At 39.0% G+C, this 27,271-nt stretch overlaps 1 non-coding gene across 1 annotated transcript; it reads left to right on the top strand.

The window, feature by feature from the left end:
- The first annotated feature begins 20,404 nt into the window (after window positions 1-20,404).
- Window positions 20,405-20,477, top strand: TRNAC-GCA. The gene has a single exon. It is a non-coding gene; the product is annotated as a tRNA-Cys (tRNA).
- Window positions 20,478-27,271: the final 6,794 nt, after the last annotated feature.

Raw genomic sequence — 27,271 nt, 5'->3', positions numbered from 1 at the left:
GGGAAGCCAGTCCTTGTGCTCTGAGCACACTGCAGCACCTACAGCGGGTCCAGTTCGTGAGGGTGGGGCCTCCTGTCAAGTGGCCAGCCCAGTAATGAGACATCTTGGAATCAGATCCTTCAACCCCAGTCAAGCCTTTCAATAACTGTGACCCCAGTCAATATCTTAAACGTAACCTCATAAGAAACCCCAAGCCAGAAATATCCAATGAGCTTCTCCCAAAATCTTGGCCCTCAGAAACTGTGTTAAATAATTAATAATTGTTATAAATTTTAGGATTTCCCTGGACAACTGAAGCGACTTAGCAGCAGAGCAGCAGCAGCTGGTGGCTCAGATGTAAAGAATCTGTCTGCAATCCAGGAGACACGGGTTTGATTCCTGGGTCACAAAGATCCCCATGGTAATCTACTCTGGTATTCTTGCCAGGAAAATCCCATTGACATAGAAACCTGCTGGCTTACAGTCCATGGGGTCACAGAGAGTCAGACACGACTGAAGCAACTGAGCTTTCATGCACAGACTTGAGTTGCTGAGACCTAGGGTAATTTTTATACCAAAATAGATAGCTGATAGAGAATTTCAGGTTTATGCTTTTCTCACAAACATCTCCACTTCTTAGTAAATCCATTCTTTGATGTTTGACTTTTTTTATTAATACAATACCTTGAAAAGATAGAACGTAACTTTGTCATGTGATTTACAAAAATCACGCTGATACACATTTCAGATACTGCATCTTCTTTGCTGTAATGCTTAGTCTTGAGGACCAATTACATAACTTGGGTCACCAAGTTGTCATCAGGATAAACAGTGAGGACAGGGGACACTGTATTTTAGACTCTTAGTGTTTCCCAGTTCAGTGGAAGGAGATGAAGGGATGAACAAGCTCAACTCAAAAGCAATGAATAAATACACTCCTTGTAACATCTTTCTCAGTCCCAGTTCACTTCTTTCCTGTCCCTGAGCATATTTCCACACGGAGCAGCAGGGACTCTGACAAGAGAGCCGAGAAGTGCAAATCCAGACGTAAGTTTTCCTCTGGCATCTTCTCCATCTGTTTTTTTGTTTTTTTTTTTAACCTCCTCCTGATAGGTTCTTAATATTCAAAAATACATAACACACATTCATCCACATCAAAAGGTCCTGCCACTAGACCCAGCTACTCCTGGCACCTTGGTGACAAGGATAGAATTTAGAACCAACTACATGTGCCAAAGTCCCTGCTCGGACAACCAGAGTCACAAAGGAAAATTCTAGAAACACTCTGCATCTGTCAGGATCTACTGGGAGACAGAAGTTACATGAGTAATTTGCATAGAAAAAAATTAATATCAGGAATTTTGATCCTGTGAAAAGGGGGATCCTCTTAATAGGGGGAAAGGGAAAGTGAATTCTAAAGGATACAGGAATAGCAGATCTAGGAAACAGCCACTACCATAGGGCTGAGAGAGCCCTCAGGAAGGAGCAAACTTGAAAAGGCCATACCTCCCCCGAGGCTGTCAGATCTCCTTGGAGCCATGTGATGGTGGCTTGATGGATAGGAAGATGCTTGGGTGGGTCCGAGGGGGTCAAGGTCAATGTTAGCAAGTAGGAAGTGCCTGCGGAAGTAGCAGCAAGACTCCTGGAAACTACCCACTGTGGTGGTGCTGAGACTCAGGACAAGCTGCCACCGCTGCAGGAGAAAGAAAAGCACCAGAATCAATGCATTCCCCCCCCCCCTCCCTTTGAAGGATGGGGGGGAGGGATCGTTACGGAGTTTGGGATCACATGAACACACAAAAGGAGTAACCAACAAGGTCCTACTGTGTAGCAAGGGAAGACTACTCAATGTCATATGGCAGCCTGGATGGGGAGTTTGGGGGAGACTGGACACATGTGTACGTGTGGCTGAGTTGTTTCGATGTGCACCTGAAACTGTCACAATATTGTTAATCAGCTGTACTCCAATATAAAATGAAGTTTAAAAAATGTGTGTGAACATCCCCTTTGTCCTGCAGCATTCCTCCAGCGCCCTCTACTGACAAAGACTAGCATTACTCCAGTTGGCATAGCTCAGTTGGAATCCGCTGCAATGCAGGAGACCTGGGTTTGATCCCTGGGTTGGGAAGATCCCCTGGAGAAGGAAATGGCAACCCACACCAGTATTCGTGCCTGGAGAATCCCATGGACAGAGGAGCCTAGGAAGCTACAGTCCACGGGGTCGCAAGAGTCGGACAGGACTTAGCTACTAAACCACCACCACCACGACCACCACACCATACAAGCCCAGCGTTGTCTAGTATTACTAAAAAAAAGGTGGATTTGGAACTGAGAATCAACAAGCCAATGACTGGCATATGCTCTAAAGCACAAGGAAATGCAGAATATTAAGCAGAAAAAAATTTAAAACTCTTAGAAAAATAAGATAAATCATAGACATTATATAGCTGGTCTCAGGTCCTACCTTAAAACTGGCAATTCAGTATTGCTTATCCTCTATTATAACTCTCTTCCACGAACCTCCTCAACATTCTTATTTTCATTTTATGGACAAGGAATCTAGTGGGCCAAAGGATGTGCTCAGAATATTTCCCTTTCCAGCTCTCACAGTCACATTCTGACTGAGAGAAGAAATCAAGTTCAAAGTTCCTGAGAGACTACAGTTCTCTGAAAATAAAGGCTGTCGTGTAATACCAAAATATTTTTATCACAATTTCTATTTTCCTTTCACCTCATTTCATTCTGCTAAATTAAATATATCAGCAGGAACACAATGAAAAGGGAAATCGTAATGAATTTTTGACCCAGGGGAAGCAACCATGAACATTCCCTCTCACTGCAGTTGCTGACATGCAAGGATAAAACCCAGCAGTGTCTACTCCTGCTTGGAGAAAGTACTCAGGATATATATTCCACCTGGAGGCTATAAGTCTATGATCAGATCTGCTTTGGGGAAAAAAATCCTTGCTTCTCTCTTTCTTCTGTTTGAGTCTTCAGCATAATAAGCAATTTAATCAGCTCAGCTCCACTAGAATGCTTCAGATATTTGCATATTAGCACAACTTGTCTTTCTTTCCCTTATTAAAATTGGCATCTACCATCTCACAGTGCAGAACTGCAGACCCAAGCACCCAGGGCCAATGACAGCAGAGATGCAGACGCTTGCTCAGTAACCTCCATGCTGGTCTCTGCCGCTCGTCCTGCAGACCTGCGCTTTACCAGCTACGGGAAATCCATGCTAGTCCTCGCCCTGGCCAAAACAAATATGATAAGAGATGTGCTTCATTCTTGTTAATGAAACTGCTTCCGTAAAATTTCTTCACCAAAAATATCTCTCTTGCATGATAAAGCATCAACAAGCCAAGGAAGAGGTGAGAACATGACAAATAATTACAGTAGTATGGAACACCTGCAGAATTTATGTTACCATGCTTGTATAATGTGTCCAGACAGACAGTGAGAAATTGTGCATATCAATAAATTAGATACTAGGCTAGAAGTGCCACTAAAGAAAAAACCATGAGGTTTCATAATATTTGTAAAATGAAACCAAACAATCAAGGGGGCTTAAGGATCATGCCGTGATCTCCCTTAGCAACTAGTTTCTAGCTGTGTCAGCTTAGAATTACTATTAAAATGTTGAATTAAATTATTGATTTTTAAAATCTCACTTGCAATGTAAGGGATAGACTGCTCTCTATCCATAAAATCCTTTCTCCCACACAGCCCCCTTTCATGAAGTTGTGGTTTTGTGAGTAATTATCATCAAAGGAATATTAAGAAGCGATTTATTTTACTTTCCAGACAAGGCTTTTTGGAAATGAATGTTCCTGCTTACTCTGCTTCCCTTTCCATCAACTAAATGCAAAAAATGTCACGAACTGCGGAATTGGGTGGGGGCGGGTGTCACAGTTTCGAAGGAGCCTGTGTGCCTGAATCATTAACAGCAAGAAAGTCAGACTCTTACCAACCAAGCATACCTACCTTTGGCTTTCTCATCAGAAAAAATAAACTTTTACTGGGTTTGAAGCATTATAAATTGGGGGAGGTGGGTGTCTCTGAATGTTATGTATTTCTACACATTTTACCAAAATATAAGAATCCTTTTAGGCCAGGTAAAAGGTCTGCAAATCTGATCTCTCCCTTCACAAATGTTGTTTGATTGCCCAGCCAAGTCATCTAATCTTTCTAGCCCTAATTTTATCTGCCAAGAGTGCAAATTTGTTTGATATGCCCGTACAAAACATCTTCAGAAATACTTAAAATGCATTTTTAAACTATGGTCAAAAAGTTGTTATATCAAAGAAAATAAATATTGCATAACTTGAGGTAGTTTTAGGATGCAACAGATGAGGCAGAATTTTGATTACAGGCTTTTGGCACATGCCAGCACTTTCTCACTGACATTTATTCAAAGTGACTAGTGACCTACAAAGCCACCAAAATATACATCGAAGCAACTGAAATACTGCATTCCAAAATACAAGTGCTTTATGGCATCGTGAATGATGCTTTCAAAATTCAATATTTTCCATAGCATTAAGCATTGTGTTTTATGCTCAGTACATATTTATTGAATTTAATTGGTCAATTGGGGGGGAGCATCCATTTCTCTTAACCTAGATTTGATTGGCTAAAATCATCAATATTTCCAAATACACCTTGTAATTTCAGTGGATAGATTTCACATTCTCATCTACACTTAATGTCACTAAACGTGTAGGTTTGCTAATGATGAATCCAATGGCCTTTCCCTAGTCTCTTTTCATTTTTTAAATTTATATTAATTTTTGTTTTTTGAACCTGAAGAACACCTCTTTCCAAAATCATATTTTCTGTTAGTGACAGCAATTCTATGTCATAGTAGCATGGTGGTGGTGGTGGTTTAGTTGCTAAGTCGTGTCCGGCTCTTGAGACCCTATAGACAGTAGCCTGCCAGGCTCTCTGTCCATGGGATTCTCTAGGCAAGAGTACTGGAGTGGGTTGCCATTTCCTTCTCCAGGGGATCTTCCCAACCCAGGAATCGAACCCAGGTCTCCTGCATTGCAGACAGATTCTTTACCAACTGAGCTATAAAGGGAAGCCCCTAAATATAGTAGCATACATTCTATATTTCTATTCATTTTTCTCTCTTGGTTATTGTTTCCTCTTCTTTCTTTTCTTACAGGCTCTCCTATTAAGCTGTTTTATCTCTCTGATTCACATCTGAGCTAGTGATACCCAAATTTTTATCTCTAGGTATGCCAATTTTCCTGAGATTTCAAATGTCTATTGTCAACTGCTTAAAGAATACATGTATTTTCCTCACCATCACTCTAATTTCCACATGTCAACATATTTTCTTCCCTCCATCTGGATAGCTAGGCCCCTACACAGTTATTTGAATTAGTCAGTCACGTCAAATTCTGCCAGTTTTGAAGCCTTTGAATAATCATTGAATTAGTCTTCTTCATTTTCCACATTAAATTTGATGCCAAGTCCTTTCAGTATTGTCTGCACAGCACCTATTGAATTCATCTCCTTTTATTGCTGCGATCAGTGTTTTAGTCCAGATGCTCAGTCCTCAAGTGTGGGCTTGATTATTCTATTCTGATTCACTATAACTCCATGCATCCCCTACCCTCAACCCAAAGTACAGTTTACCAATGGTTCTTAAATCTGACTTCACATTGAAATCCCTGTGGAGTTTTTAAGAACAGATGAATGTCAGGGCTTTCCCCTGGAAATTCTAATTGACTTTGGGGTGTAGTATAGTTTGAACTTCAGGATTTTTTTTTAATTCTCCCAGATTATAATATGCAGCCAGCATTGAAAACCACTGAGGTATCCTATTTCTAGGCTGTTTATTTCAAGGAAGTTTTCTTTTTCTTTCTCTCCTTCATGAATGTAGTAAATCATATCCGTTCTTTCATTCTATTTTCTAACTGGCTTTTGCTGGCATATAGAAAAGCAATTGATTTCTACACACTGACTTATAAGTAGAAATATTAATGAACGTTTTCATCTCTAAGGAAGTCTTGATAATCTTGGACTTTCAAGGTTTATAAACACATCATCTGTATTCGTTTCCTATTACTCTTGTAACCAATTACCATAAACTTAGTGGCTTAAAGCAACACAAGTTTTAACAGTTCTGGAGCACAGAAGTCTTAAGTGGGTCCACAGGGCTTCCCTCCTTTGAGGGCTCTGGGGAAAGATTTGTTTCTGTGCCTTTGCCAGCTTCAAGAGGCCACCCATGTTCCCGGGCTTATGGCCCTTGCCTCCATCCACAAAGCCAGCAGCTTTCTTCCTCTCTGACCTCTGCTTCCGTCTTAGCATCTTTTCCTTACCAGTACTCTGTTAAGGACCCTTGTGATTATTTGGGCCCACCTGGGTAATCTAGTATTATCTCTGCATCTCCTAATCCTTGATCACATTTGAAAAATCCCTTTTGCCAAGTAAAATAACATACAGGGTTGTTATTCATCCCACTACGTCTTCTAAAGATAATGGTGACTGCCCTCCTCCCATCAAGGCTTTATATCCCATTTCCTTCTCTTTTCTCTCGGTTTTGGTCAGTCTTTCCCCCATTATTGTTTATAGTAATGATAAGATTCCCACATTATGTGTAGATTATTATTTATCCCTGAAAGCAGGCATCTCTATCTGATTCTCTTATTTGCTAAAAATAGCAGTTGGGATCAGGGTTGAGCTTAGAACAGTGGTCTCCTTCCTGGGAGACTCTCTTTCCTCAGTTTTTAGAATTCCCACTTTTAGAGTTAGGAAGGTTATTCAAACCTTCCAGGCCCTCTCCATATTGAATAGTTGAGTAGTAGTTATCTCTGTTCAGCTGAATCGGAAGGGAACTTAAAATGCTGATTTCTGCTTCCCCCTCTCCTCTACTCTGCGTCATCCAAGTTCAAGTGTCTCAGACCAGAAGTGGCCTCAGGAAAAGGGAAGATGACATGCATTTCTAATAGCATGAAACCGGGTCCTAAGGGCGTGTTTCCTGCTTCTCCTTCAGCTGACTCACACTCTTATCGTCCTCATTCCTAGTGAGACTCTCTTTCTTTAGAGCTTTTAGGACAAGCTTATTGTGTTTAGGAATTTTTTACCCTTGTTTAGGTTTTTAAAAAATATGAGTCTATGAAGGGGGTCAACTGAGCAACATGTTTAAATTCACTTTCAAACACAGGTCCCTCCACCATTTCCTGCACTTTGAGTAGAGTCCGATTTTTACTAGACCAATATTTAGACTTCCTTAAAGAGCAATAACAGAATAAAAGAAATCAGCCAGACTGAAAAGGTGGTAGCAGAAGGAAAAACTGAGAGGAGAGAAATCAGAAGGGACAATTTTACAAAGTGTCACAAAGAATGTATTGTTCTTCCACTTCTTTGTTTGTCAAGTATCTATTATCTTCTCTGTGTTATACACTCTGCAGTATAGAACAATGAACAGGTTCATCAAATTTCCTTCTTCAAGCTCACATTCTAGTTGATGGAGAGAGTTAATAAATAAGCAACATACAAGCAAACAACATTAATGTCAACTTGTGTTAAATTCTAAAGAGAAAATAAACGATAAGATGGAAGCATTGGGATGGGGGGCATTTGAGGGGATCAATGAAGTACTCTTGGAAAAAGTAACATTGCAACCGTGGCCTGAAGAATTAAAGAAAGCTTCCTTTTATAAGGCTGGAAAAGGAGGGTTTCTGGTAGAGGACATGAACCCTTAGACAGGAGATAACTTGCCTCATCTGAGAAGCAAACTAGTATGAGAAATATCTCGGTGTTGGCAGGCAGGGCAAACAGCTGAGGCAGAGCAGCACAGGTGAGTGGGAGGGGGAGCGGAGGTCAGATGGTGAAACTCAAACCCAGGTGTCCCAGCTTGAAGTGGCACCTCAGTCTAGCATCCAGGAACAATTAACAATTATCTCAACTCACCTTTTTCCTCTCAGAAAAGAATGCTCCTCCATTTGTAACATGAATTTCTCTAATCCCCTCTGAAGAATGCAGTCCTACAATTAACCTCTCTTTCTTATATCATGTGAACAAAATCAAGAACCCTAAAGTAAAACCATGCATATATGCTCAGATAATATTTGACAGAGTAGCCAAAAATAATCAAGGGAGATAGGGTAGTCTCTTCAACAAGAGGTGCTGGGGAAATTGTATATTCACATGCAAAAGAATTAAATTGGACACTCTCTTACACAATTCACAAAAGTTAACTGGAAATGGATTTTAGGACTTTAAGACCTAAAACCACAAAATTTCTATAAGAGGCCATAGGATTAAGCTGCTCTACCTTGGTCTTGGCAATAATTTTTAAAATTTGACATCAAAAGCAAAGGCAACGAAAATAAATATAAACAACTAGGACTGAACTGAACTAAAAGCTTCTGCACAACAAAAGAAACCATCAACAAGATGAAAAAGCAACCTACAGAGTGAGAAAAATATTTGCAAACCATAGATCTGATAAGGATTAATATTGAAAATATCTAAAGAACTCACACAACTTAATAGTAGAACAATGCCCTATTAAAATACGTGCAGAGGATCTGAATAGACACTTTTCCAAAGAAGACATACAAAAAGTCAACAGGCATGTAAAAATATGTTCAATAGACCATCTGACCTGTCTCCTGAGAAATCTGTATGCAGGTTAAGAAGCAACAGTTAGAATTGGACATGGAACAACAGACTATTTCCAAATCGGGAAAGGAGTACATCAAGGCTGTATATTGTCACCCTGCTTATTTAACTTATATGCAGAGTACACCATGTGAAATGCCAGGCTGGATAAAGCACAAGCTGGAATCAAGATTGTCAGGAGAAATACCAACAACCTCAGATATGCAGATGACACCACACTTATGGCAGAAAACAAAAAACTAAACAGCCTCTTGATGAAAGTGAAAGAGGAGAGTGAAAAAGTTGGTTTAAAACTCAACATTCAGAAAACTAAGATCATGGCATGCAGTCCCATCACTTCATGGCAAATAGATGGAGAAACAATGGAAACAGTGACAGACTTTCTTTTGGGGGGCTCCAAAATCACTGCAGATGGTGACTGCAGCCATGAAGTTAAAAGATGCTTCCTCCTTGGAATAAAAGCTATGACCAACCTAGACAGCATATTAAAAAGCAGAGACAATATTTTGCCAACAAAGGTCCATCTAGTCAAAGCTATGGTTTTTCCAGTAGTCATGTACGGATGTGAGAGTTGGACTATAAAGAAAGCCAAGCACTGAAGAATTGATGCTTTTGAACTGTGATGTTGGAGAAGACTCTTGAGAGTGCCTTGGACAGCAAGGAGATCCAACCAGTCCATCCTAAAGGAGATCAGTCCTGAATATTCATTGGAAAGACTGATGCTGAAGCTGAAACTCCAGTACTTTGGCCACGTGATGTGAAGAACTGACTCATTGGAAAAGACCCTGATGCTGGGGAAGATTGAGGGCAGGAGGAGAAGGGGACTCCAGAGGATGAGATGATTGGATGGCATCACCGTCTCGATGGACATGAGTTTGAGTAAGCTCCAAGAATTGGTGATGGACAGGCAAGCTTGGCATGCTGCAGTCTATGGGGTCACAAAGAGTCGGACATGACTGAGTGACTGAACAGAACTGATTACTAATCCTTGGGGAAATGCAAATCAAACCATAATAAGATATCACTTCACACCTGTTAGAATGGCTATCATCAAAAGTACAGGAGATAACAAGTGTTGAGTAAAGTATGGTGCACTCTTATTGAGAATGTAAGTAAGTGCAGCCACTATAGAAAACAGTACCGAGGTTCCTGAAAAATGGAAAATAAAACTACTATATGACCCAGCAATCCCATGTCTGGTTTTATATTCCAAGGAAGTGAAATGACCATCTCAAAGAGATCTCTGCAACTCCCATGTTAAGCTGTTCATTGCAGCTTTTTCCATAATAGCCAAGGCAGGGAAACACCCTAAGTGCCTGTTGATGATGAATGGGATAAGGAAGATATGGTAATACATATAAAATGAAATAGCATTCAGCCATAAAAAGGAAGGAAGTCCTGCCATCTCTGACAGTATGGATGGAGTTTGAGAGCACATGCTAAGTGAAACAAGTCACAGAAAGACAAGCACTGCTGTGGAATCGAAAAAAGCTGAACTCATGAAGCTGACTGTGGAAATGTGGTTGTAGGAGATGAGGGGTAAAGGGAGTGGGGAACACCAATCAAAGGCTAAACACTTCCAATTTTAAGATGATTAACTTCCGGATGCAGCATGGTGGCTATAGTTGCTGCTAAGTCACTTCAGTCTTGTCCGACTCTGTGCGACCCCATAGACGGCAGCCCACCAGGCTCCCCCGTCCCTGGGATTCTCCAGGCAAGAGCACTGGAGTGGGTTTCCATTTCCTTCTCCAATGCATGAAAGTGAAAAGTGAAAGTGAAGTTGCTCAGTCATATCCGACTCTTAGCGACCCCATGGACTGTAGCCCACCAGGCTCCTCCATCCATGGGATTTTCCAGGCAAGAGTACTGGAGTGGGGTGCCATTGCCTTCTCTGGTGGCTATAGTTAACAGTATCATATTTTTTACTTTAGTGGCTTTGAAATTAGAGCTTTAATATTCTCACCATACAAATAATGTCAAAATGGTAACTATGTGAGGTGAAGAATATGTTAACTGACCTTATTATTGTGAACATTTCACAATATATACATGTATCAAATTATCACCTTGTATATCTCAAACTTACATAATATTATACATTAATTATATCTCAATAAAGCTGGGAAAAGGGAAAAACTAAGAAAAGAATTTTCTCTAGTAGAAAGGTAAAGAAATGATGAATAGTTGGAGGAGGGTTGTAGGATCAAGAGCATATTAAGATGTTAGCACTAATTTTTTCGTGCATATTAGATTTATCCCCTTAGAGATGTGGATGTAGGAAAGAGAGGGGTCAACTCTAGGGCTGAAGTCTTCTAAGAGTTTGCAGTGTGCTGTGCTTAGGCACTCAGTGATATCTGACTCTTTGCGACCCCATGGACTATAGCCCGCCAGGCTCCTCTGTCCATGCGGATTTGCTAGGCAAGAATATTGAAGTGGGTTGCCATGCCACCCTCCAGGGGATCTTCCTGACCCAGGAATTGAACTGAGGTTTCGTACACTAGCAGCAGATTTTTTACCAGCTGAGCTACCAGGGAAGCAAGAGATTAACCTCTTAGAAGAGATTAAAGAAATACAGATTACAAATGGAAGAGATAGACTTTTCTGAAAGAAAATAGCTTACAAATGAAATAATTTTTAATTGTTTCTGGCTGCTATATTGAGATAATGCTCCAAGGCTGAGCTACATGAATTTTAACTTACATTTGAATCATTTATCAATCTTTAGTTGCTATGTCCATTATTGTCAAGTTGTCTTCAGAGTCAGTGAATTTATAGTTACTTCTTAATTTTATTGTGAAGGGAGATCAACAGTTTATTCCTTTATTGTTTCAGGTAGGCTAAAGATAACTGAAAGTGAAAGTGTTAGTCACTCAGTCATGTCCAACTAGCTGCGATCCTATGGACTAGTCCATCAGGCTCCTCTGTCCATGGCATTTCCCAAGCAAGAATACTGGATTGGGTTGCCATTCCCTTTTCCAGGGGATCTTCCCAACCCAGGGATTGAACCCAGGTCTCCTGAATTGCAAGCAGAGTCTTTATTGTCTCCTGAAGAAGGATATGGCAACCCATTCCAGTACTCTTGCCTGGAAAATCCCATGGACAAAGGAGCCTGGTAGGCTACAGTCCATAGGGTCACAAGCAGTCGGACATGACTGAGCAACTTCACTTTCTTCTTTTTCTTTTCTTTATTGTCTGAGCCACCAGGAAAGGCTAAAGATAGGGGAGAATTAAAAATCTATTGTTTATAATATTTTCACAGAAGTTCTCTACTAGTTTAAAGTAAGTAAAAGCAATTTTTGTTGTTTAGACACTCAGTCATGTCCGACTCTGTGAGACTCCATGGACCATAGCATGTCAGTCTTCCCTGTCCTTCAACATCTACCGGAGCTTGCTCAAACTCATGTCCACTGAGTCAGTGATGCCATCAAATTGTCTCATCCTGTCATCCCCTTCTCCTCCTGCCTTTTATCTTTTCCAATACCAGCATCTTTTCCAATGAGTCAGCTCTTCTCATCAGGTGGCCAAAGTATTGGAGCTTCAGCTTCAGCATCAGTCCTTCCAATGCATTTTCAGGGTTGATTTCCTTTAGGATTGACTGCTTTGATTTCCTTGCATTCCAAGGGGCTCACAAGAGTCCTCCAACACCACAATTCAAAGGCATCAGTTCTTTAGTGCTTAGCCTTCTTTATGGTCCAACTCTCACATCTGTATGTGACAACTGGAAAAACCATAGCTTTGACTATACAGACCTTTGTATTAATGTCTCTGTTTCTTAATACGGTGTTCAGGTGTGACTAGCTTTTCTTCCAAGGAGAAAGGATCTTTTAATTTCATGGCTGCAGCCACCACCCACAGTGATTTTGGAGCCCAAGAAAATAGTCTTTGACTGTTTCCATTGTTTCTCCATGAAACATGCCATGAAATGATAAGACTGGATGCCATGATCTTAGTTTTCTGAATGTTGAGTTTTAAGCCAGCTTTTTTCACTCTCCTCTTTCACCTTCATCAGAAGGCTTTTTGGTTCCTCTTCACTTTCTGCCATAAGGGTGGTGTCATCTGCATATCTGAGGTTATCAATATTTCTCCCAGTAATCTTGATTCCATCTTGTGATTCACCCAGCCTGTCATTTCGCGAGATGTAAGTTAAATAAACAGGGTGACAATATAGAGCCTTGACATACTCCTTTCTCAATTTTTGTTCCATATCCATTGTTTCATGTCCGATTCTAGGTGTTGCTTCTTGACCTACATGCAGATTTCACAGGAGGTGGGTAAGGTGGTCTGGTATTCCCATCTCTTAAAAAATTTTCCACAGTTTGTTGTGATCCACACAGTCAAAGGTTTTAGGGTAGTCAGTGAAGCAGAAGTAGATGTTTTTCTGAAATTCTCTTGCTTTTTCTATGACCCAACTGATTCTGACATTTTGATTTCTGGTTCCTCTGCCTTTTCTAAATCCAGCTTGTACATTTGGAAGTTCTTGGTTCAAATACTGTTGAAGTCTATCTTGGAGGATTTTGAGCATGACCTTGCTAACATGTGAAATGAGTGCAATTGTGCGGTCGTTTGATAGTACTGTGATTTAGTTTTTTCTCCAGAAACTCGGTTTTAAGCATCTATATAACAGGCATCATGGACTATGAATTTAAAGATAGACGTTTTCTCTCTCTTTCCTTCTCTCCCTTTCCCTCCATCCCCTCCTCTCTGTCTCTCTCTCTCTCTGTCCTCTTTTCCTCCCTCCCTCCCTTCCTCTACATTATCCATAGTTTAAATACTACTGACTTGAAAATTTAACAGTATATCCCTCCTCTCAGTGTTCTCTCTAAGGGTGTCCTAGGATGATGCTTAATTAGAAAATATAATGATTTAAATGTTTAATTCTATTAACTAGGTCCAAAACAGTAAGACTGTATCAGTGTGATTTATTTTTGACCAACATTTCCAAGCTAATTTTCCAATTAGTAGACTCAGTTGAGATATTATCAACTAATTAATGAAATTAGCTTATTATTTTCATAATAACATTCCTCAGCCATCAATCACACTTGAATAAGAGTTAGGAACTTTATGGTGGTTTATTAACAGGCAGTGTAGGATGATTTGTTGGAAGATGTAAAAAGTCTAGAGAACAAGATCACTTCTTTGTTTGTACATTGTTTGGCAAATTAAAAAGCCAGACTCTTTAATCTGAAAAAATGGTCTCCATTTTTTCCTTAGAACTGTTTCTTAAAATTCATGGACAGTCCATACTTCTTTCTGATATCATTTACCCAAATTTAACCTTGGAATGAATTAGGTTTGATCCTAGTTCTGACCCCTCAAAGCTCTGAACCACAGACAAATCAATTCATCATTGCTCAGTTATTTCTATGAATATTTGCCTCACACAATTATTGTGAGGATTAAGTGAGAAAATGTTTGTGAAAGCACTTTAAACTATAAAGCTAAATATAAATATATATATATTTTTTAATTTATCATCACTATTTAAATATGTCCTCATTTAAGGTCATTAAAAGTAATGCTTTAGGCCAGGGGTCCCCAACCTCTAATCTGTCTATCTATCTGTCTATCCCCAACCTGTCTGATAATCTGAGGTGGAGCTGATACAATAATAATAGAAATTAAGTGTAAGGTGCTTGAATCATCCTGAAACAATCCCTCCATGGAAATAACGTCTTCCGCAAAACTGATCCCTGGTTTCAAAAAGTTGGTAGACTGCGGCTTTAGGTAATAGTTATTTATGTACATATTTGTATAAAGCTAGATAGTAAGCAACTGGATAGTAAGTTAAAATCAGGTCTGATTTTTATTCTCCCCCATAAGTGCATTCCATAAATGTGTGTTGAAATGTTTATTAAATGTTTTATAAGTTTGTTCTTGCATTTTAAAAATGCTTCCTATCAAGCACAGCCCTCAGTTTTCAAATAACTCACCTTATTGATCTCTTATACTTTGCTGGAAACTGTCCTGAGCATTTTTAATGCAAAACCTTATTTAAAACCATCCCAACACCTCTATAAGGCAAGGTGCTGTGGTAATCTCTTCCTTGAAAATGAGACTTTCTTACTGCAGACATTTTCTGATTCTGAAAAGAACGTGCTTACCTTTACACACTGGAAAGACAAATGAATCAGCTTGTGGTCCCACTCCTGGGAAATGTGTCATAAAAAGGGATTTGTTTTGCGACATCCTCAGCATCAATTACATTTAACATGGGAAACTTCAATTTCCTTGCCCAGCATATCTTGTGACATTTTCATTGACCTCTTAATTGAGAAAAAGCTGAGCCACAGGCTGTCAATTTGGATAATTTTAAAGATGAAAGGGAGATTTTTATTGATTTCATTCCAAAAGCATCAAGGCATGGACATGAGGCCCCGCCAACAGGAGCTTTGGAGAACATGATCCTTAGGAGCAGAGTCTGTATCCCTCACAGGGCCTAAGACAACATGGAAAACGTAGGCTCCCAGTAAGTGTCTGCTGAATTGAAATTAATCAAGACTGTTACATTAAATGCAATACTAGAAGAAAAAGTCAAAGCAACAAATAACAAGTAGGTCATTGGAGAAATGAATACAGAGGTAAGTTGCCCTCCATTTCAGATCCAGTAAGTATAGTAAGTTGACATGGGGTGTCCTCCAGAATATGTTTAATGATGAACAATTTGTGTTATTTCATCACTTGCCCAGAGAAGAGAAATATGAAGCAGTACTTGGAATAAATTTGAAGAAAAAGCCTTTGTTTAATCAAACCATATTGTGGTTTGTTAAATGAGAAAGCTGGATGAAAATACCTTGGAACTTCAAAACATTCATCACATGGAGAACATTAATATAATACTTGAGAGCATGTGGCCTTCTCATCTTTGTCAACAATTCCTTCCCTTAGATGACGGGACTACGCAATGGGGTGAGTAGGAGAAATATGGGATTTCAAGTCAGACCAACAAGTTCAAATGGTATCTCTAATACTCTGAGCTTGAGCAAGTTACTTCTCTCTGATGGTGTTTCTCAAATTAGGGGAGTGCATAGAATCACCTAGGACTCCCAGGTGCCATCCACAGAGATTCTTTTTCAGCAAATGTACAGTAAGTTCCTAGAACCAGATTTTTAATAAGCACCCCAACATATTCTTTTTTCAATTGGAGGATAATTGCTTTACAATGTTGAGTTGGTTTTTGCTGTACAACAACAAGAATCAGCTGTAAGTATACAGATATCACCTCCTTCTTGAGTCTCCCTTCCATACCCCCCCATCCCACCCCTCAAGGTCATCACAGAGCACCAAGCTGAGCTCTTGTGATACAGAATAGCTTCCCACTAGCTATCTACTTTACACATAGTGGTGTATATATGTCAATGGCACACTCTCCACATGTTCACCCTCACCATTCCACCATCATGTTCACAGATCTGTCCTCTATAGCTGCATTTCTATTCCTGCCCTGCAGATAGGTTCATCAGTATCATTTTTCTAGATTATATATATATATATATATATATATATATGTGTGTGTGTGTGTGTGTTAATATACAATATTTGTTTTTCTCTTTCTGACTTAGTTCACTCTGTAGGACAGTCTTTAGGCTCATCTACCTTACTAGACATGGAACAACAGACTGGTTCCAAATAGGAAAAGGAGTACGTCAAGGCTATATACTGTCACCCTGCTTATTCAACTTCTATGCAGAGTACATCATGAGAAACGCTGGGCTGGAAGAAGCACAAGCTGGAATCAAGATTGCCGGGAGAAATATCAATAACCTCAAATATGCAGATGACACCACCCTTATGGCAGAAAGTGAAGAGGAACTAAAAAGCCTCTTGATGAAAGTGAAAGAGGAGAGTGAAAAACTTGGCTTAAAGCTCAACATTCAGGAAAACTAAGATCATGGCATCTGGTCCCATCACTTCATGGCAAATAGAGGGGGAAACAGTGGAAACAGTGTCAGACTTTATTTTTGGGGCTTCAAAATCACAGCAGATGGTGATTGCAGCCATGAAATTAAAAGACGCTTCCTCCTTGGAGGGAAAGTTATGACCAACCTAGATAGCATATTCAAAAGCAGAGGCATTACTTTGCCAACAAAGGTCCGTCTAGTCAAGGCTATGGTTTTTCCTGTGGTCATGTATGGATGTGAAAGTTGGACTGTGAAGAAAGCTGAGTGCTGAAGAATTGATGCTTTTGAACTGTGGTGTTGGAGAAGACTCTTGAGGGTCCCTTGGACTGCAAGGAGATCCAACCAATCCATTCTAAAGGAGATCAGTTCTGGGTATTCTTTGGAAGGAATGATGCTAAAGCTGAAACTTCAGGACTTTGGCCACCTCATGCGAAGAGTTGACTCATTGGAAAAGACTCTGATGCTGAGAGGGATTGGGGGAAGGAGGAGAAGGGGACAACAGAGGATGAGATGGCTGGATGGCATCACCGACTCGATGGACAAGAGTTTGGGTGAACTCTGGGAGTTGGTGATGGACAGGGATGCCTGGCATGCTGCTATTCATGGGGTCGCAAAGAGTTGGACACGACTGAGCGACTGAACTGAACCTTACTAGAACTGATTGAGTTTTGTTCCTTTTTATGGCTGAGTAATATTCCATTGTCAGAGAAGGCAATGGCACCCCACTCCAGTATTCTTGCCTGGAAAATCCCGTGGATACAAGAGCCTGGTAGGCTATAGTCTATGGGGTCGCTAAGAGTCGGACACGACTGAGCAACTTCACTTTCACTTTTCACTTTCATGCATTGGAGAAGGAAATGGCAACCCACTCCAGTGTTCTTGCCTGGAGAATCCCAGGGACGGGGGAGCCTTGTGGGCTGCCATCTATGGGGTCGCACAGAGTCAGACACGACTGAAGCGACTTAGCAGCAGCAGCAGCAGCAGCAATATTCCATTGTATGTACCACAATTTCTTTATTCATTCACCTGTTAATGGGCATCTAGGTTGCTTTCATGTCCTGACTATTGTAAATAGTGCTGCAATGAACATTGGGATACATATATCTTTTTGAAATACAGTTTTCTCAAGATGTATGCCCAGTGGTCAGATTTCTAAGTCATATGATCCCAAGATATTCTATTGCAAGTGGCCAAATTGTTCTCCCTCTAAGGAGGAAATAATAATACTCATTAGACTGTGGGACTGAGGGGTTTTTGTTAAGGGTAAGGGGAAGACACATGAGATAATTAGTGGGAAGTCATATAGTTCAGTATTAGCACTTTGATGGTGCTAAATACTTGTTGTCAGGAGTAATTACCAAAGGTCTATGGGTGTCATCCAGCAAAACCCACCACCACGTCTGCTGCTGTCATGCGTCAAAGCTTTCCTCTTACCTCATGTTGCTGATGCCATCAGCAGAAAATGCATCAGAAAACCATCTAAATGAATCAATCAGATTTCAGTTTCTTAAATACATCTAAGAGGCAGTCATAAATACAAAGGTATTGGATTAAACCTAAAATCTGCTGCTCCTAGAACGCCAAGTCCTGAAGCCCAGCTATACAAAAATGATTAAATTCACCAATGTGTCAGTCCGTGTCCAGTCCAAAAACAAAAGAGGAATGGCTCCAGGAAGTCTAGGTAGGGAGAATTTAATACAGCATTTAAGTGTTGGAATGACTAGAGGAGAAAAGAAAACTTTAGTTTGCTCAGACATTGGTAATGATAGAAAGCCTCTATTTCCTAATAGGAGTGAAGGAGCAAATGGGAAAATTGTGTTACTCAAATTCCCTGCTGTGTCATTGAGTTTGCTGGCGCATCCACTGCTGTTGTTGGAACTCCATCCTTGGCAGAAAGCTAAGACACTGCTCTTCTGTTGACGCTGCTGTAAGTCCCAAGATACACTGAGCTGCCATCATCACAGACACCAAGGCCACAGGGACTATCCTACTGAGACACTGGTGTCTACAGCTGCCAGGCCACTCCCACCAGAGCCAGAGCAGGTAGCCCCGAGCTGTGGAGCTTTCCTGGTCACCGCTGCCACCGCACCTCTCAGAACTCTACCTGAGCGAGACCTCAAGAGCTTGGGCTTCTGTTGTCTAAGGAATCAACCAGGAGGATCTGGCTTCTTTTCTCCTGCCCTCCAATATGCCTGCAGTGTCTTCAATTGGAAGAACCTAATTAGAAGGCAAGGGAATCTGAGCAATGTAGTTTTTAGGCCTCTAGTCTCCTGTGATAAATGAAGGCACAAAAGTGAGGAAATGTTGCTAAAATCCAGCAAAGTATCAGAGCAACCTGCTGTATATCTCTTAGCAGATAAGAAATAAATCCATTTGTGAGGGTTGTCCAGACAGCAATGGATTAGAAGACTCACTTTTTAATTTTTATTCTTTCTATATTTGACCAGAAGTATGATATAAGATTTTAAGAATCTTATATCATAAGATGCTAAGTCACTTCAGTCGTGTCTGACTCTGTGCGACCCCATAGACGGCAGCCCACCAGGCTCCTCTGTCCCTGGGATTCTCCAGGCAAGAACACTGGAGTGGGTTGCCATTTCCTTCTCCAATGATATAAGATTTTAAGAATAAGACAATAAACATGAAATTTAGTACTGGTGAGCTCATCAGAATTTTGATTTCAGAGATTTTACCATGAAAAGCAAGTGTAAGTTTTCAGTTGGAGCTTTTCATCACAGTGAATGGTGGGTTCCTTCAGGACTCACCATTTGTAGTCTATCAAATTAGTTCAGCCCCAGAAACTACTTTCTCCCTGAACTCTTTCCATACCTATTTCTGGAGTTATCTATTTAGCATCCAAAATATAATAACTGGGAAATGTTGCCATGCAAATAGATGCCTTCTTGAGAAGTAGATTCCATTGTCTGTGCCTCTTCATGATCTAATACTTAGCAAACATCCTTAGACATAGTAGTGTGATAAACATTTGCAATTAATGCTATTACAAAACAAACAAATGCAATTTAAATAATAAAAGTAATTTAAATAAATATAATTTTTAATAAATATTACCATTTTTACTAAATTTCCCCACTTTACTCTCATTTATGAACTATGTGCAATACACAGCAGATACCACAACACTTAACCCCTAAACACTTCAGCATCTATATCCCATGAACAAGAACATTATACTATATAACCACAATTCTATTACGTCAAGAAATTTAAGATGGATATAATAATGTTATCTAAAATAAAATTTATCTTTAAATTTTCCCAAATGCCCTTTATATCTGTTCACCCCCATGTCCAGAATCCAGAGTACATGTGTTGTGTTGATTCCTATTCAACCAAAATAATCTCCTTTAATCTAGAACAATAATTTAGATCCATTGACTAGTACAATACCCCATCTTCTGGACTTGCCTGATTGATTCTCCATGATTAAATTCACAGTAAACATTATTGGTAAGAATACTGCATAGATGATATTATGTAATGTCCTGAATCATATTAGAAGGCACAGACTGTCAATTTATTCTACTAATGGGGCCCCAAATTTAACTATTTGATTCAGGTCAGATTAATGTCTGGTCTTTCTAATATGAAACTATCCATTCTCTGTCATTTAACAAGCAATCTGTAGAGTGATACTTTGAGAGGATGAAATATGCTGCTCTTTAACAATCTTACACTAAGTAATTTTAGCATCCTTGATGATCCTTGCCTGAATTAATTATTATATTGGTGGTATCAAAATGGTTATATTCTAACTCTATCATTTCTTCCACATATCTTAGCTGGCATTCTATGAAGAAAAGCAAGAGTCGGACACAACTGAGTGACTAACACATTCCCATTTTTTGGTATTGTTATGGTGGGCTTTCCTGGTGGCTCAGAGGGTAGAGCGTCTGCCTGCAATGCAGGAGACCCAGGTTCGATCCCTGGGTCAGGAAGATCCCCTGGAGAAGGAAATGGCAACCCACTCTAGTATCCTTTTCTGGAGAATCCCATGGACAGAGGAGCCTGGTAGACTACAGTCCACAGGGTCGCAGAGAGTCAGACATGACTGAGCAACTTCACTTTCACTTTCACTATGGGTTCATGTATTTTTTTTACTCATATTATACTCCATTGCCATCATTATTTTTCATGCTCAAATTGTCTCAAATTCAGCCAGACTCATCAATTCAGCTCTTGCATCCATTTGAAATGTTCTAAGTAGTTTTTGAACACTTTCTTACTTTCAGGCACTAAAACATTCCTAGGTTCACCTTGTACTTTCTCAGCTTTAGTCCTGGAATTACAAATTTCTCATAGGAGTGCTGCTCCATTTTATTAGATATTTAGGGTCCCACTTTTCTTAATGATGCCATTTAATTGAAGCTTTTCAAACTCAATTTGAAAAGCAATTTGCTAGTGGGCCACTTCATTGTCTTCACATAATTTCAAGATAGTATTGATTTGAAACTCAAGCACTGATTGAACTGTTTCAAGAGGAATGGTTGATGGTCTCAAATTTTCCCAGACTGTACTATAAAAGATTAACAGCCAAAGTATGGAATAGAAAAGTTGAATTTGATTATTACCTGAAAGGATATTTTGAGTACTTTATATCTCTACCTTTGTGCTTCTTAAATTTATGCCACAATGTGCGTTACATAAAAGCAGTGTGCCTTGTCCATTTTCTTTCCCCCAAAATACTCAAATTGTGCCCAAATTATCTTATTAGTTCAGTATATTATTCTAAACTAGGCATCAGCAAAATTTTCTGTAAAAATCCAGAAAATAAATATATTATATTTTCAATCTTTGTTGCAACCACTTGACTCTTTAGTTGAAGGAAATCAGCCATAGAAAATATGTATATGAATGATTGTGGTTATGCATCAAATAAAACTCTTTTTGCAAAAATAAAAACTGAGTTGTAGTTTGCCAACACCTGCTCTAAACAAAACAAAATTAACAACAGCAATAATTATGACAATTCTTATTTCTATATTATTGCTGTTGTTATTTAGTTGCTAAGTCATGTCCAACTCTACAACTCCATGGACTGTAGCCCACCAGGCACCTCTGTCCATGGGGTTTCCCAGGCAAGAATACGGGAGTGACTTGTCATTTCGTTCTCCTGGGGATCTTGACTCAGGAATCGAATCCAAGTCTTCTACTTGGCAGGCAGATTCTTTGCCACTGAGACATCTGGGAAGCCCATATTATTGCCAAAACAATTATAAATGAAATTTCGTGATAGTCCTAGAGTCCAAGACATTCACTTTTAATGTTTTGCTGTAGTTCCTTCCAATGTTTAACCTATGCACTTTTTTTGTTCCGTAATAGTCATTGTTCTCTGCACACGGTTTTTCTCCAGCATTTTTCATTAAATTCTGTAATCAAGACACTTCTTTGTAGAGACACTGCTGAATTTCCCCTGCTCTATCTTCTTCCACCCTCTCCGAGTTCACCTGCAGTTACGTGGACAGCTGCAAGACAAGCTTACAGCTTCCCAGCTCAGTCATCAGCACCTCTCTGTTTCTGCTTGAAGACTACCTGCAACTCCACGGGAGCTTTGGCCACCCCCAAAGTGCCATGGATTCAACCTTCCTCAGTCAGCGAGGCACTAGAACTGGCGGATCCAGCTTCCTTTTTCTTCAGTGCCTATCTTGACAATTTATCACAGTTATGCTTTTGGCATAGTTTCTCCAGTTTGTTGATGTTACCATTTTGTTTATAAATGCTTTCTGTATATATGCTTTAAATATTTATGTATTTTTATTCATTGATTTTTACTGCTTTATTGGCATTAGGTTGATGAAATCCTCTCTCGGACAGTGATATTGCTTTATTGGCTTTAGGTTGATAAACTCCTCTTTCAGATAGTGATTATATATGTATTCTTCAATTTAACTTGAGAATAAGTTAGACAAATTACCAAAATCTTATGTATATACAATGAAATGATGAATTATATATGTATATAAAACTTAAAGAGAACTAAATTTTAACAAATACATTTATTGACATGTTATTTTATCATATTTAAACATTTCATCTATTAATTTAGATAGACTTTCCAAAGTTTAGTCTTTTTTTCTCATTATTTATTTAATAATCTTTTATTAAAACATAGTTAATTTACAATGCTATGTTAGAGTTTAGTCTTGTTTAACATCTCTCAATAGTATTTACAGATTTCTTTGATACAGATGCCATGTAGTCTAAGTTAAAATTATTGCCAGGTTTTTCTCTACTTCATTGCAATTATGAAATAAGCATTTTTCTTATCCATTGCATTCTGTAAATAGGTAAGTTGTTTACTGATTTTGTACATTTACCTTGTACCTAGCTCAATTTTCATATTCATTCCTATACAATGTAGAAATGCATTTATGAAGCTGTGTTCTGTTAAGAAGCTATCAGCTATATACAAGAACTATATGAGAATAAGTTTTTTGAAAGTCTTTGTTGTAATGATATAAATATTTTGAGAAGGCCATTCATAACCCATTTACAAGGATTTAATAGTCTATGGTCTGTATATTTTGTTGCCGTTGCTTAATTCCTGGCTTAATTTAATATCTTTAGTTTCTCCTCATTCTAATGTGCTAGCTTTCTAGATTTTATACCTTCTTATAGGTCTCCCTGGATAATCTCTAAAACCACCAGAATTTAATTCCTTTCAAATGATACTAACTCTAGACATTAGAAGTCTATTTGCTAAATATGGAAAAGAAATAGAATTTAGCTTCCTCCTTTTCAGTACAAATCAAATATTAAAATGCACTTTACTCCTTTACAAAACATATGGTACAATGGAATTTTTTTTGTTTGTCAATGTCCAATTTTGTTTATAATCTTTCATGAATATAGGTTTTAAATGTTTATGTATTTATATCACTTTATTTTTTACTGCTTTATTGGCTTCAGGTTTAGAGATTGTCTCTTGGGTAGTGAGTATTTGATTCTTAGATCAAATCCCAGTTCTACAACTTATTGTGTGAACTTGGGTGAGTTTTGGGCCTCAGTTCCCTGATCTGTAAAAAAGTTTTAGGGACACTGAAAGTGTTAAGATGGCAGATTCTAATATGCCTGCCACACTTTCACATTATTTATTTGATTAATTTTAGGCTCTCTCTTATTTTATAGTTATTCTTTAAAGTGCTTAAAGCACAGATTCTGCCTATCCCTATATAAAAGAAAAACTTAGGGGTGCCAAGGTTTACAACCATTCCCTATGGGAACCATTAGGGTTTTCTTTTCTTTTTTTTTTTTTTTAAAGGAAGAAGTTTTTAAGTTCCTTAAAAACAGGCCCAGAGTTCCTCATTGTGCCCTGCCAATTCTGGAGATGCAGGAGACAGAGGTTCAATCCCTGAGTTGGAAAGATCCCCTGGAGGAGGAAATGGCAACCCACTCCAGTATTCTTGCCTGAAAAATCCCATGGGCAGAGGAGCCTGGCGGGCTATGGTCCCTGGTGTGGCAAAGAGTCGGACATGGACTAACTGAACACGCGCACAAGAACATTAACTGCCTCTTTCCCTGCCACCAGCACCTTCTCAGCATCCTTAATTTGCTGTGAAACTATTCCAGGACTCCCAACATGCAGCACCAAAAGCAATCAGACTAAGTTACTGGCCAAGAGGAGACCAGGAAAGGCACTTAACTGGTTTGTATGTACATATCCCTAGAGAATATATCACTGAGAATCCTTGAGTCACACAAAGCCCTAAAAAAAGGAAGCAATTGGAGAGGATTCAAAAATACTTAAAGGAGATTGAAAAGAGGGACTAAATCTACTCCCTAAGGAGCTATTCTTCCAGAAGAATGGGCGTTTGCTGCAAAGAGCAAGAAGGAAGAGGGGCAGGGCGAGTCATGTAGCACTAAGCCTGTACTTTAGACATCAGTTGTACTTTTGGCTGTGATACATAATTTAAAAATAATCTTGTATTTACCTCATTTGAAGAGCAAGTGAATCGAAGACAATATACACAGACATGCTCACACACACATTTACTTTTTTGTATAAAAAGGTGAAAGGTTGGCATTCATAACTTGATAACATTTTTAATGCCTTCCCTGTTTCTTCTGTATTCCTGCCCACCTTTGTCCTTTTTCTATTGAAATTTTCATTTCCTACACAGGCGCATTACAAAGGATGCAAGCATAAGCCAACAGATGTTGCAGAAAGAAAAAATAAAAGTTTACCACTGCTTCAAAACATAAAGATATATTTTTAAAGTGGATTGAGTCATGTATATCAGATTGCACATTTATATTTATTAGAATTTCTTTTCACACCACCACCTCTCAATGGCAGGGGAATTTGTTCCTTTAATTGACAATGAAGGGAAAGTTAATATGATCATACATGTCAATGGGGACTTTCCAAGTGGCTCAGTGGTAAAGAGTCTGCCTGCCAAGGCAGGAGACGCCAGAGACACCGGTTCGATCCGTGGTTTAGGATGGTTCCCTGGAGGAGGATATGGCAACCTGCTCCATTTTTCTTGGAAAATTCCACTGACAGAGAAGACTGGCTGGCTACAGTCCATGGCATTGCAAAGAAGTTGGACACGACTGAGTGACTAAGCACACACACATATATTGGTATCAGTGTAAGTGGTACCTGTGATAACAGAAAAAGCCTGTGTGTTGGTAATCTGACCAGCCTTTAAGAAGGCAAGTGTGTTGAATAATGGAGCCCATATGCAAGGTTAAGTGGAAAAGAAACAGGGGCTGCACAGACTCTCTTGTAGTCTCAAATACCTTTAAGAAGACAGAACTATAGGGATTTGGGTGGCTTGTATTATCCATGTGGGCTTCCCTGGTGGCTCAGATGGTAAAAATCTGGCTGCAACGTGGGAGACACGGGTTTGATCCCTGGGTTGGGAAGATCCCCTGGAGAACGGAACAGCTATCCACTCCAGTATTTTGGCCTGGAGAATTCCATGGACTGTACAGTCCATGGGGTTGCAAAGAGTTGGACACGACTGAGCAACTTTCACTTTAATTATCCATGTAGGACAATAATAATTTTGATCCACCTTCTTAGGTCTGAATCAATGCTTCAGTTTAGAGTACATGAGATCTTTTGTGACCCTGTGTTTGTCTTTGAGCATTATGCTGGCTAAAAACTTCACAGAGACATATTTCTTTGAGGTGTCTTTTCAGGTACTTTGAAATTTGTAAAATGCAAATTAAATGATAGTCCCATTCTTCCTTCTAGGGTGCCTGTTACAGAAAGGACCGTTGGGCAACCCTGATTATTCTGTATACTGGACAGTAGGTTTCACTTTGGTTTCACTTTTACTCATTCTTCACTTAGGATACATATTGAATTCATTGCCTAAACCACCATGATAGATTCACATCTGTGTGATTTTACATTAGGTAAAATTATACATATCCCTTATTTATTTTAGGGAATACAAAATACTAAGATCTTTTCAGGGGAAAAGCAAACAAATAACCGTATCACTATATAGCGACTAACTTGGGTATATTAAAACTTACCTGGCTGAAAAAAAGAAAACAATTATAGATGAAGCATCACAGTAAGTGGGCTCCCGGGAACTGATTCAGCTGACATGGCCACAGATGGAAATACATTTCCCTCAAATAAATGACTAATTGAATCTACGCCAAATAGAGTTCATTCCAAACAATTGTGAAACAAATGCACTTTAATTCTTTTTGTTAGTTCAATAGACTATTTTCCTTGGTTGCAGAGGAAAATAGCAATAATTTCTTTGTGTATAAGCTGAGAGCTAAGAGTTTCTTTTCCGGTTTCTCTTCTTTTCTCTAATCCGTTAGTAACAATTAGAGTTGCATAGACATATACGTGAAGTAGAATTGCTTGTTTTGAACATTTGGGTAATGTGAAGAGGTCGTGGAATTTCTATTCCTAAAGATGCTTAAAAGTAGAAATATCCTTCTAAATGGCTCGGTGTAGCTTGTAATAATAGATACTGTATTCTATTCAGGCTGAAATGTGTCTGTAACTACAAGGATCTGATATATGGTAGAGGGTTAATAAATATTTTTTGAATGAGGTTCTAGAAACAAGAAACTAGATAAAAAGATCCTCAGAATTCAATTTTTACAATTTCAAAACAATGGTAAGGGAAGTAAATTCGCACATTCATTCAGACAAAAAAATCATAGATTAAAAATAGATATCCAGTTTATCATATACACACACACAGATGGGTTCCATTTTGTCCAGATAAACTTTCTGACCAATGAGAATTTTAATGTTCTTTCAGACACCTTTATGATTTCAGTGTTCTTAAATTGCTTGAAGTCATCATCAACGGTATACAAAAAAAATCTCTCATGAAAAATAGTGACCATCATTCTAATGCTTGCCTTCATTATTTCAGTAATGCTGCAAGGTACTGCTGAAAAGGAAACATTTAAGCAACTTCTTTTTTCAAAATTGGTATTTACTGCAGGAATCCTGAAACAAAATCAACAATGGTTTCTTTTGATTTATTCATTTTGCAGATGTGCAGCCCATTAAACTTCCCATTCCAAGTGGCAATTTTACTGCAATTAGGGCACAGTCATTATTCATAGAATAATAGTGCACTCTGCAGGATTTCATTTCTAAATGCAAGATGTGCTAATTGTGCCTTCGGCAGAAACAGAGAAAGACTGAAGAAGAAAAGAGACAGAGGAGAGGAGATGATGAAAAAAGAGAGATGGAGGCTGAAGGGAAAAAAAGGCACAATCAGAAAAGGATTTGTGGGATAGTG

This window comes from Bubalus bubalis, chromosome 3 (genome assembly GCF_019923935.1).
Source record: "Bubalus bubalis isolate 160015118507 breed Murrah chromosome 3, NDDB_SH_1, whole genome shotgun sequence".
Taxonomy (NCBI): domain Eukaryota; kingdom Metazoa; phylum Chordata; class Mammalia; order Artiodactyla; family Bovidae; genus Bubalus; species Bubalus bubalis.
The sequence above is the reverse complement of the archived record's forward strand: the minus strand, read 5'-3'. Positions and strand labels throughout refer to the sequence as shown.